We start from the raw sequence: 11874 nt of genomic DNA, 5'->3' as shown, positions 1-11874 counted from the left end.
TAAGAATCCAAAAGCGCCATTAGGCGAACGTTTACGGTATACTGCATAACATTTTCCAAATAAATTTGTGCTGAAAGGTTACTAATTTTACAGCTTTTAAAAAAGGGTAGTTTTGTCAAAACTTGGAATTCACCATTTTTACGCAATATCCTGTAACTTCTACTATAATTTCTAAAATCTAAATGTCTAAATATATATAAATTTTAGAATTTAAAACAATACTACCAATAGTAATGCTCTTCATACCTAAAATCATTCAACTCTCCCGGTATAAATCACTCTGGGACACCCTGTACAAGTTAAACAGTTTCCAATATTTGATTCTGTTGACATTTCCCTTCATCCAATCAGATTTAATTGTATACACGAAAGCTTACACTTTCCACTAAAAACACTTTTCGTCACGCAATTCAATGTTATAGCAAGGCGAATGTGGTAAATCTGTTGAAAACTACCTATCCACGCATATTTATTGTTATATTTTACTGTTTTATCATGATGCAGGAATAATGATTCTCCTTTTCCACTTCAAACAGATTAAAAGATAAATTCACATTCTGCTGTCAAATTAAATACATGTGAATGTCAATGATTTTATCATGGTAAATACTGTTCTCTTAGTCACTTAAGACATGTTAAATTACAAACAAATATTGCACACTTATAGGTTAATGAACGCGTATTACTAGTTGGGAGAGAAATTGGACAAAATAATGCACGCGCGCTGATGTTGATGCGTCTAATGCACGAGCCCCGGGGAGTGCATTAGACGCATCAACATCAGACGCATCAGACGCATCAATCATTTATTTACATGTACAGCTCTCTTCCGTAGTAAAAGTGGCACAACTGTGATTTTACCCCTTCGTTGTTAAATACACATATCTCAAAATTAAAACAAGCAAATTGAACAGATCAAACGGTATTTGAGAGCTAAGACTGCGCCCTTGACGTTTATGTAAGCATCATGTCACAACGGTATTTTATAATTGCCAAAGAGGGCGCTTTTTACTTGCATATTTTTTTTGAGACAGGCTGTAGAATGAGCAATGGCCAGTTCTCTTTAAAGTGCAATTCTTGTGAAAAAAGTTACTATGTTCGCCTGTTTTGTCATACGGTTGTAAATTCAATGAACTATGACTTTGCTAAAAAGCACTTGCAAATTGTAGCCATTTTCAAACTTTGCATTGGAGAATTTTAGGGACAAAATGATATTGAAAATAGTTAGAAAATAAGCTACAAACATATCCATTCCAATCGTTAAATGGCATTTAAACTTTAAAGTGTATAAACATAAAAGAAAAAATGTGACACGGGGCAGCTATTTGATTTTGCGCCTTTTGGAAACAAACTCTTTATTTTATTTTATTTTATTTGTTATTTTTTTCTGTCAATAAATGCATATTTTGACCATTCATTCGAAATGATGGGAATAATAAATGAATACTGAATGTATTAAATTATCGAATTTACAGATTAGGCTGTGGCGTAGATTTCTTTGCGACATTGGGGGGATGGGGATTGTGAAAAATGCTGAAAATATTTTGCCACATCATCATCATCATCTTTCGATACTGTGCAGAAACCTCCGCTGGAGTATACTCGCACATTAGTTGTGGTGCATTCAAGTAAGTGCAGACAAAGAGTGCTGATCCTGTACAAGGTGAATGTGCAGCTAAAAAGATGACTGGAAAGTGGACTGTTAAAAAAAAAAGCGCAGTGATTTATAGTGCGCTACGCACAGGCACAACGCCTAGACGTTGATCCACAAGCCTCAGCACACTTTACAGGTTGTCGCTGACCTCTATGGCCCCACATCAAAACCCCAGAAACCACTAAACAACAATTCGGGGACTTTGCTGCTTCAAGAGCGCACACCCTAACATTCCACAAATAGCCTTCGCAACCAGGATCAGCTCCCCGAGTTTCGTACAGGTTACAACGAGACAAATTAGCAGCAAGTTTCTTGTCCAGGGGAATTTCAAGCTAACTCAATTTTTACACGAGAGCGTACTAGGCACCGCCAGGGTTCGAACCCGCAACATCTCGTACCATAGTCGAACGCCTTATCGAATGAGCTAGCTTGACTGCTGTTAGGTGAAGGAAACGCCACACACTCTGGACTTGAAGACGTCTAGGGTTGGCGACTCAACGACTGGAACCTCTGAGAGTGGCCCCTGGTGATGGTGTTTGAGGGTATCAGCTGGTTGTCAGGAATGCATTTCAGCTAAATTAGTAAAACATGACGTAAATTTGAACAAATTCGTGCGAAGCTCGCGAATATGCGCAATTTTTGACCTAAAATGGCAAAATATGCTGTTAATGTGGTCAAAAACACACACATGGCGTAAACATGGGAGGGTGGTGATTGTATGGACTTATCTCCCTTTATCAAAATATTTTATTAACGCATATGGTTTCAGCTATCAAAACATATAGTTTTTATCATGTTTGTTAATGAAAAGAACACGCGAAATCGGCATTGGAAATTTGCAATGCATTGTGGGACAGTTTTTGAAGTTTTGGGACAATTTACCCTTTGACCTATTGGGAAAATTCAGAATTAAGAATAAAAACAAGCCCTCAAAAACATTATTATTTTATATATTAATTATTTAAATATTTTTAATGATAACATTTTGACAATAATAAATAAATAAATAATAATTACACCAATTTTCCCGATATGTCAGAAGTCAAAGTGTCCCAAAACTGCTCTCAAAAACCGGAAGTTAAAATGGCGATTGGGCTTATTGTTCTGTACTTTTCTGATAAATACAAATATTTCCTCTTACTATGATCGTAGCTGATGCTATAGTGGTGTAGTCATTGCATTTCATATTTGCCCTGCCTTTGCTTTGTCACCAGTTATAGGTAAGCTTGTTTTGTTAAGTGGCGAGGCAAGAGAGAAACTGCATTAGCGAACAACGGGTATACACTCACGCATCAAAATTGAAACAATGCATCAATAGGTATCAATATGAAATAATCTCTCTATACAGACTCTCCATCGTAATGGGCACTATCTTTCGTGCCACGCTTGTAGTATTGTTTTTGCCAGCTCTTAGCGCTCGCTTCAGTTTTCTCTTTAGACGAATAGATACATTCCCGATATCAATTAGGGGAGAACCCTTTACGCCATCATAGTCAATACGCACGCTGTCCAGTTGAACGTGTATATTGACGATATCTACATCGATGATGACGTAGTTTCGGTTTCTTGCATAGGATTTCGGGAATTATAGAAATGGTCGATTGAAGATGCCGCTATCTTACCATCTCTTCATAAGCCGGTATTGGTCATTCTTACGATTGTGATTATAGCATGTATACATATTTTTCGATATCTTCTCGAACCGTATTTCTCTGGATATACCACATCAAGGCTTGATCAGATTTTGCTTAGTATTTACAGTAAGAATACGACAGTAAATTACGACATTTCATATTTTAATATTCTTATCAAATCTTTTGAAAGCTTGGGATCAAGCCACTTGTTTGTGATAAAGGTAAGATTGATATTGACGTACAGCCAAGTTATCCTTTATTCTGTTTGTTTCATTTTGTTTCGGAACTTTTCAATCAAATATTAGTAGAGTTTCAACATAAATTAGCCTTTAAGGTAGGGATATAACATAAAAAAGGGAAAACATATAAAACATATTATAACGAAATTAATACTTATAATCATCAAATTATTGGGTGGTGGGTAAGACCCCAAGTCCACGGTTCCTAAGCTTATATTATCTTAATTTTTATTATAGATCATTTACCGATGAGGCTATGACGTCCAACAATGTATTTTCAATAACATTAAACTAACTTCTCAATTACTTCACATTGATTAAGCAGCATCGACGGCCGATCCAAAGATCGAACATATTTGGCAGGGATGCCTCATTGATTGCCTTGAATAGCAAGATGAAGATTCACGCCCAATTAATACTAGTGACATACGTTATTATTTGGACACCTTATTTCCACACTCATCTTATCACTGCAAATATTACTGTCGAACCTCTATGGGACATTGATTCTACTACATGTGGTATTCAAGAAGCTGGTAACATCAGTGACCATGGTGACGAGATCACATTTCAAGGTAGCCATGGGCATACCTGCAGTCTTCGCCTCGATGCTCATTTGGAAAGAACTTTACTCTTGCAAGTACAAATACCAGGAAATCTGCCGGATTCATTTGTTCTTCATATACAACGAATGGGTCCTCATTTGAATTGTACCAATAAGTATGTTGTTTTAAAACAAAATAACTGTGTTAGCAATTGTGCATCTTCTAAATTGCAGGTAAACTTAGAGGGTAAAATAAATATCACAATAAATCGGATTCCAAAAACAGATGTTCAGGAAGAATTTGCTTTAGATCATGTAGCTTGTCCTGAACTTGAAAAGATCCACCGAGTCTCAAACACAAATAGCAGGTCTATATGTACAAATGTAAAAGGGTATAAAGATCAGATTACATGCAGTGTGGAACCAGGTACTAGAGGTGAATGCAAACTGCAGTTTCCAAAAGATTGCAATGCTACTCTAGGCAACAGAGAAGTTTCATTTCAATGTTTAGATCAGAGTGATAACAAGAATAAGGATTTCAAAATGTTTTTAAACTTGCCTACTCATACTACTGAGCTAAATTTGGCTGGGAAAAATATTACAAAGTTTGAGCAAGAAGCATTGTGGGGAATGACTAGAATTGGCATATTAGATGTGTCAAACAATCTATTGGAAACATTGCCAATCCAAATATTCAGAGATCTTACAAAATTATTTGATCTAATTATTTTTGGTAACCTACTATCTAAACTCAATGAAGACGTTTTGCAAAGTTTGCTCAACTTACAATCCCTAAATCTAGCACAAAATGCTTTGACGATTTTACCAGACCACTTGTTTAGGAATATGAGTCAAATATACACCTTAAACATATCAAGCAATATGTTGGTGTTTGTAAATGAAAGTATTTTTGAAGGGCTGTACAATTTGACTGTCCTTGATCTTTCACATAATATGCTAATGACGTTGCCAACTAATCTGTTTCGTGATTCATCCAAACTATATCATTTGGTTCTATCTTATAATAGATTGTCCTATTTAAACTCAGATTTGTTTTCAGGTTTGTCATTGCTTAATCAACTAAACATTGATAATAACCGGCTAAACACATTGAAATTTGACCTATTTCAAACGTTACACAGCCTTAAAGGGCTTATCCTCCACCACAATGATTTGTCCTCTTTAGAGATGGGCTTATTTTCCGATACAGGAAACTTGGAAGTTTTAGATCTTTCTTCTAATAACTTATCCACATTGCAATTTAACCTATTTCAAACGTTACTTGCCCTTAGAACACTTGATCTCGATAAGAATCGTTTATCCTTTTTAGAAGTTGGTTTATTTTCCAATGCAAGAATGCTAAGAATCTTGAGTGTTTCCTCTAATAACTTAACCACATTGCATTATGAAACATTCACGAATTTGAGAAAGCTAAGGCATCTACACCTTAATGATAACTATATATTTTCACTGCCAGACCAAATATTTAATGACCTAGACAATCTAAGGAAACTTTCTCTTTCTATAAATAAGTTTTCTATTTTACAAGAAGGGGTGTTTAGGAACCTTGAATCACTGACCAAATTATATTTGAATCACAACACTTTGTCCACCTTGGAAATTGGATTATTTTCCAATTTAACAAATCTACAATTTTTGACCCTCTCTAATAACAACTTAACTAATTTACATAATGAAACATTTACAACTTTGACACACCTAAAATTATTAGACATTTTGTTTAATCACCTAACAATTTTACAAGAAGGGTGTTTAAGAACCTTGAATCATTGACTGATTTGTTTATAGCAGGAAACAAGTTAGACACTTTATCCGCAGGCGTGTTTCAAAATTTACCGCATCTTAGAGTTCTGTACCTTTATTTGAATCGATTGACTTTTATGAATTCTAGCATCTTTCAAAATCTACATGAGTTACTCGCCTTAGGTTTGAATGACAATATGTTGAAGCAGTTACCCGAGAATTTATTTGTTGGTTTAAAAGAGCTGAGAGTTCTGGTTTTGGCCAATAATTCAGGAGTTAAATTTGAGGAAACCCTATTACAAGGGCTAACACAACTGCAGGTAATAGATTTAAGTGGGCTGAATATGCATTATTTGGATCGGGAGTTATTCAAAGACAATATTAATCTTCAGAGTATTGAACTGCACAGAAATAATTTGAAAACAATCCCCAATTTTACAAATCTGCTCGACCTAAGTTTCCTTAATTTAAGAGATAACGTACTGATTGAAATCAAATTTGATACAATATTGTTTGCAAGTAACAATTTGGAATTACTGGTAAGTCAACACGAAATATGTGAATGTTATGTACCTGAAGATGTTGCCTGCAGCGCGGCTTATGAACGATCCCCGTATCTCACGTGTGATAGGCTTCTTTCCGATAGGGTTTTGATGTACATCATGTGGTTCATTGGGGTTAACGCAATTTGTGGAAATCTTTTCGTGTTGTTGTGGAAATTTTCCAAAAAGAAACCAACTCAGTTCAGAATTTATTTCTCACAAGTCTTGCTATATCTGATTCTCTCATGGGCGTGTACATGTTGATCATTGCATCTGCTGATATCTATTTTGGCGAATACTTTCCTATGCAATCTGAACGCTGGAGATCAGGTATTACTTGTCGAATAGCAGGAGCCTTATCCATTATATCGTCCGAAGCATCAGTATTCTTAATTTTGCTGATAAGTATTGACAGATTTATAAATATTCGATTCTCATTTTCAACTAAAAAGATTAGTAAATTTGCGGCCAAAATATTAATACTTATAACATGGGTTACTTCATTTATTCTAGGTATTATACCATCTATTTTAAGCGGGAAAATATTTGAATTTTACGACAATTCACATGTATGTATCGGTCTGCCATTGGCTTTAAACAAAAAGTTTGCTACCAAGGAAGAATTAAGAACAGTAGGGTTTAATAAAGATATAGATTTGGGTTATCCTATATTTACAACCACTTTTGAAGGTTATCAGACTGGTCAATTCTTTTCATCAGCAATATTTCTCGGAGTAAATTGCATTTGTTATTTAATCATACTTTCTTGCTATATTGAAATAATCAGAGCAGTTCGGAAATCTTCTAAAAAGGCGGGTAGGACCAAAGATTTGCAAAGACAAATCATGCTAACCGCCAAAGTAACAGCAATAGTTGCTACAGATTTCACTTGCTGGTTTCCGATAATCATTCTAGGAATTTTGGTTCAAACTAGGACACTCATGTTACCTCCTTCTGTCTATGCTTGGTCAGTAGCATTCATTTTGCCAATCAATTCAGCAATTAATCCATACCTTTATACAATTGGTGAAATCATATCAACTTACAAGAAAAAGCGAGCTGATGAAAAGATGCAAGAAGTTAAAGAGAATAATTAAGATATTCAAATTAAACATGGCGAGAATAATTAAAGATACAGGGTGTATCAAAATTATTGTTTATAACACAAGAGTAATGCTCAAAAGTCGCAAGTTTCTTCACAGAAAATTTTATTCTCATAGGCTAAACTTCTTATTAAACTTGTGATTGATAGCAATCTATTCTTATACATAATTTCCAACATAATTTCCAACAAATTTCAGCAATATAAATAAAAACATTCACGTACATTAAAAATAGTCGGAGAACAAATCAACAATCATTTTTGATACAGCTTGTATTTTCCAGCCGTTATAAAAATTCAATATAGGATTTAACCGTCTGCCTTTATCTTCAAATGTTATCAAAATTATCTTGTCATAGTTTTTGAATGAAGGATCGCTTATTGAACAATTCTGATTTTGGGATCTACCAGTTTATTGATCAAAAACTCGGCGGGAGCTAGCAAACAGAGGGAGTATGGTCACTGAAAAGATCGGATGTGAAAATCTATCAATTGTGCACAAATGAATATAAATTGGTGTTTTATGTATAATCTTTGATACTTTGGGGTGTCAGTATAGACCCTCTAGATCATTGCTAGTGGGGCAGTGGACTCAAATTGTAGGGTACGTTTTTCGCTAGAGGTCACGAAAGGTCACCACACAGGGATTATTTCTCGTCTGATGACAAGGATTAAAAGTGTATAGTTTGTACTGTCTACGACCTATCGTTATTGAGTTATTCTACAAAAACCTCATTGTTAGGCTAAATGACATGTTTTTGGTTGTACATGGATCAAAATTTTAACTTACTCCGATTTGGGCAAAAATGGTAGCAAATTGTTTGTGTAGCTGAATAGATTCGGAAAAACAATAGTTTTGGCTATCTATTGTGTTCACTTACTGAGATAGAGTGCAAACAAGGTGATCTCTGACTTGTTTTGCACATAAGTAAAGTAAACAGTTTAGAAAGTTCCATGCCGTTTCTGGATTCTTATATCAAGGTGAGCAATTTGCCACCAATTTTGCCCAAATCGGAGTAAGTTGAAATTTTGATGTAATTTTCTTTAGCAGGGGGGGGGGGTCATGAATGCTCCGCATCCGGAGTCAATTTTTTACGATCCCCCTCCGATCGCGGGCAAAAATTTTTTACGACCCCCCTATTGCAGGTTGAAAAATTGTTATGTCCCCCCTTCCGCAATACAGCCTCGAGACAAATTATTCATTGCCGAAAGTAAGGCTCGGAGCGCTCCAAATCTTAGAACGGAATGTGCGAGGTGCGATAAAAATTTTGATCGTAAGTGTAAAGAAGACACGCGGAGTGCGCGAAAATCTTGCATAAAGATTGTGCGCACATTTTTTTTAAGTCCAAAGAATGCGCGTGTAGCGCGCAAAAATTTTGAGTCACCAGCCCTTAATAATTCTATAACCCTTCCTATTTTGGTTGTTAAAAAATTATAACCCCCCCTAACACCTCATGGTATCAAACATTGGTTGACATAGGTGTTGAACTCAATCTTAACTAAAGGCCCGTATGAGATTTAGCTCCTAAACTATAGCTATGCACAATGGGCAAGTGGACTACGGAAAAAGCATTTTGACACCCCTTCCCCAAAAATTCAAGATAGTTGAATATCAAGATCCTTACCTATATAGTTGCAACTGAAGTACCTCATTTATTGATCTGTCACAAGCATGAGGTCATTTTTACATTTTTCAGAGATTTATTTCAATGTGTTTGCGAACGTTTTCACTTTTCAGTGATCATTGTTATATTCTTTTCTGCTTTCTAAAACACAAAATGTAGAGAGTGTACAATACATAAAATTTACATTTGTTTATTTAGCTTTAACTAGTTACACGATCCATCCATAACGCTTGTAGCCACACAAACAATTTAATATAAATCAATGTCTTATGTATAAATGTAAAAAATCCAGAGTTTTTGGAACTAATGTAGATATAGATGCCGTTGGTGGCGTCTGGCCAAATGAAGGGGGCTATACCCGGCTAGACCAGTGACGTCGCGCAGACGTCACGGGTCTAGTAGAGCTGTTGATTAAATGCACTTTTTTGGCCCAGATCTGTGCTGTTTCGTATATTTATCAGCGTTTCCAACCCTTTTGAAAGAAACCATCCTAAGGCATTCCGTGCGCTACAATGTCAAAATTGTGGCTATATCATAGATATCTGGGCCATCTCTGAGCATTACCAGGTCTGAGCATATGAAAGCAATTCAGGTGTTCCTTCAAAGCTTTAGTCGTGTGCTGCCACCTAGCGGTGGTTCCGGGAACGTGGCGTCTAGAATATGCACTCTATTTCTCAGAGAGATTGCATTGTTTTCTATGTAATTTTTATGTAATTTCGAACGTTTTCAGTGATTATTGTTATATTCTTTTCTGCTTTCTAAAAGAATTTTGTCTTTCAAAGTTAATCACTTTTATTTAGCGTTAAAGGAAGTTTTTTTATTAACTATAAGTCGATAAACAACACAGTTGTATAGTTATACAATATACAATATGTTGATATCAAGCACGTCATTCAAGTCTCTGTGACGACATCTTTTGTATACTGTTAAAGCCTTAATGTACGATCTTTTTTAAGAATATACCTTTATTTTTTTTAAAATCGATTTTTTCATATTTCTAATACTTTCACATGTTCCAACTTAAATCTATGAGCAAACTGTCAAGTTCTCCCTATTTGTAGTAAAACAGGATGATTTTCTGTTGGTCCGACATATTATCATAATTTTTCAGATTATGATAATATGTCAGAACGATCGCAAATCGTAGTCTCCTACGAAGCCAGTTTGGGGAGGAGCGTAACCACACTGGCTGCGTAGGCGACTAACTCTGAGGCCGTACTCGCCGTCCTAATGCAAAAAAAAAGTGCGAGATATTTTGAGTGATAGAAGTGAAGTTTATGATGTTGTTTCTTTGCAAATTTCCAATGTTTTTCGTGTCCAAATGTATTGGGAACTTTCATAATGATTGCATTTTATTATTTTGGGAAAAAAGAAGAAAAATCTAAAAATTTAAAAAGATCGTACATTAAGGCTTTAAGGTATGCACTTACCTAGTGACACATTCACTACTTGCACGGTTCTGCCATTATGTACTATGTGCAAGGAGAGCCTCGAAAGGAATAATTACATAACGTTACACCCAGGATCTGTGGGTTACACACAACGTAATACGACTGGTTCGGTTCTCATTCCTGTGTGCTGTCAGTTCGAGGCTCTTCTCGCACATTGTGCATAATGTGTTTTGTTTGTAATGCTTGTCATCAGAAACACCAAATTTGTTTTCAATGTATAGAATGGACAATCAATAAACCATAATTATTCATAATGTGAACTGTTTGGAAATAATTATTGCTACAACTTGACTAGTGTGTTGAAATATTAAGATAATATGTGCAATAACAATTATTAACTAATAATTGTCCTATTTTGCTGTTTTACCAAGGTAACGAAATATCTTACTTAGCGCAACCTATTCTTTTTTTCTGATTTCGCATAGAAAGACGAATAATTTGAGACCGTTTTTGCCGCCCCAGTGGAACCAAAATTCTTTCCCACAATGTAACATACTGCAGTTACTGTCCGTTTTCCTATACACAATACACAGTGCTCTCACCATTGACGCGTGACCCCTACAAATGATGTATGTTGGGAGAATGGACACTTGCCTAGTTAACATCACTGTGTGAAAAATAACCAGCCAATATTTTATTTATTCTCCAAAACTTCTAGCAAATATATTTCTCTAACATGACCTAAAATTACAGCTAGGTTAGATGTTCAGAAATGGTCGTACTTTTGTAAAATATGAGTGAGGGCAAGGCATAGCTAGCCAACTCCCCGTGTTATTTGAATGGAGATTTGACCGAAAATATTGGTATCGGACCGCTCACTTCTGAAGGATGCCACAAAAAACCGGTAAAAGCTACATTTAAATTATTCTAAATAGGTTCTAGAAAATAAAGTTTTGTAACATGTCCTAAATTTTTAGCTAATTTAGGTGTTTGGAGAGGGTCGTACTTTTGTGTTTTAGGAAGGACATGTAAACGACAGATAACACCAAAAATATGAAGAAATTATTTCTAAACCGTGTTAAGTCAAAAATCATTATGTTGCTCATTTTCAAGAATGCTGGTTTACAAAAAGCACGACATTGTCTGATTTCGTGAACAAAGCCACACATAACATTGTTTCCTTTCGTTTCCTTTATAATCGGTTACCCAACTGAAGCTATGAATACCAGCTTTATTGCGATATCGCACATGAAAACAGTCACTTGTGCACAACCAGAGAAGATCCGATTTAATCAGTTGAGCTGTTTCAATGAGTGTTATCTTGGTTTAATAGCTTTTAATGGGGTTAAGTCCTGCAAAGGTCGAGATGAATTCTACTG

This window comes from Amphiura filiformis, unplaced genomic scaffold, assembly GCF_039555335.1.
Source record: "Amphiura filiformis unplaced genomic scaffold, Afil_fr2py scaffold_597, whole genome shotgun sequence".
Classification (NCBI taxonomy): Eukaryota; Metazoa; Echinodermata; class Ophiuroidea; order Amphilepidida; family Amphiuridae; genus Amphiura; species Amphiura filiformis.
Note: the sequence above shows the minus strand (reverse complement) of the source record.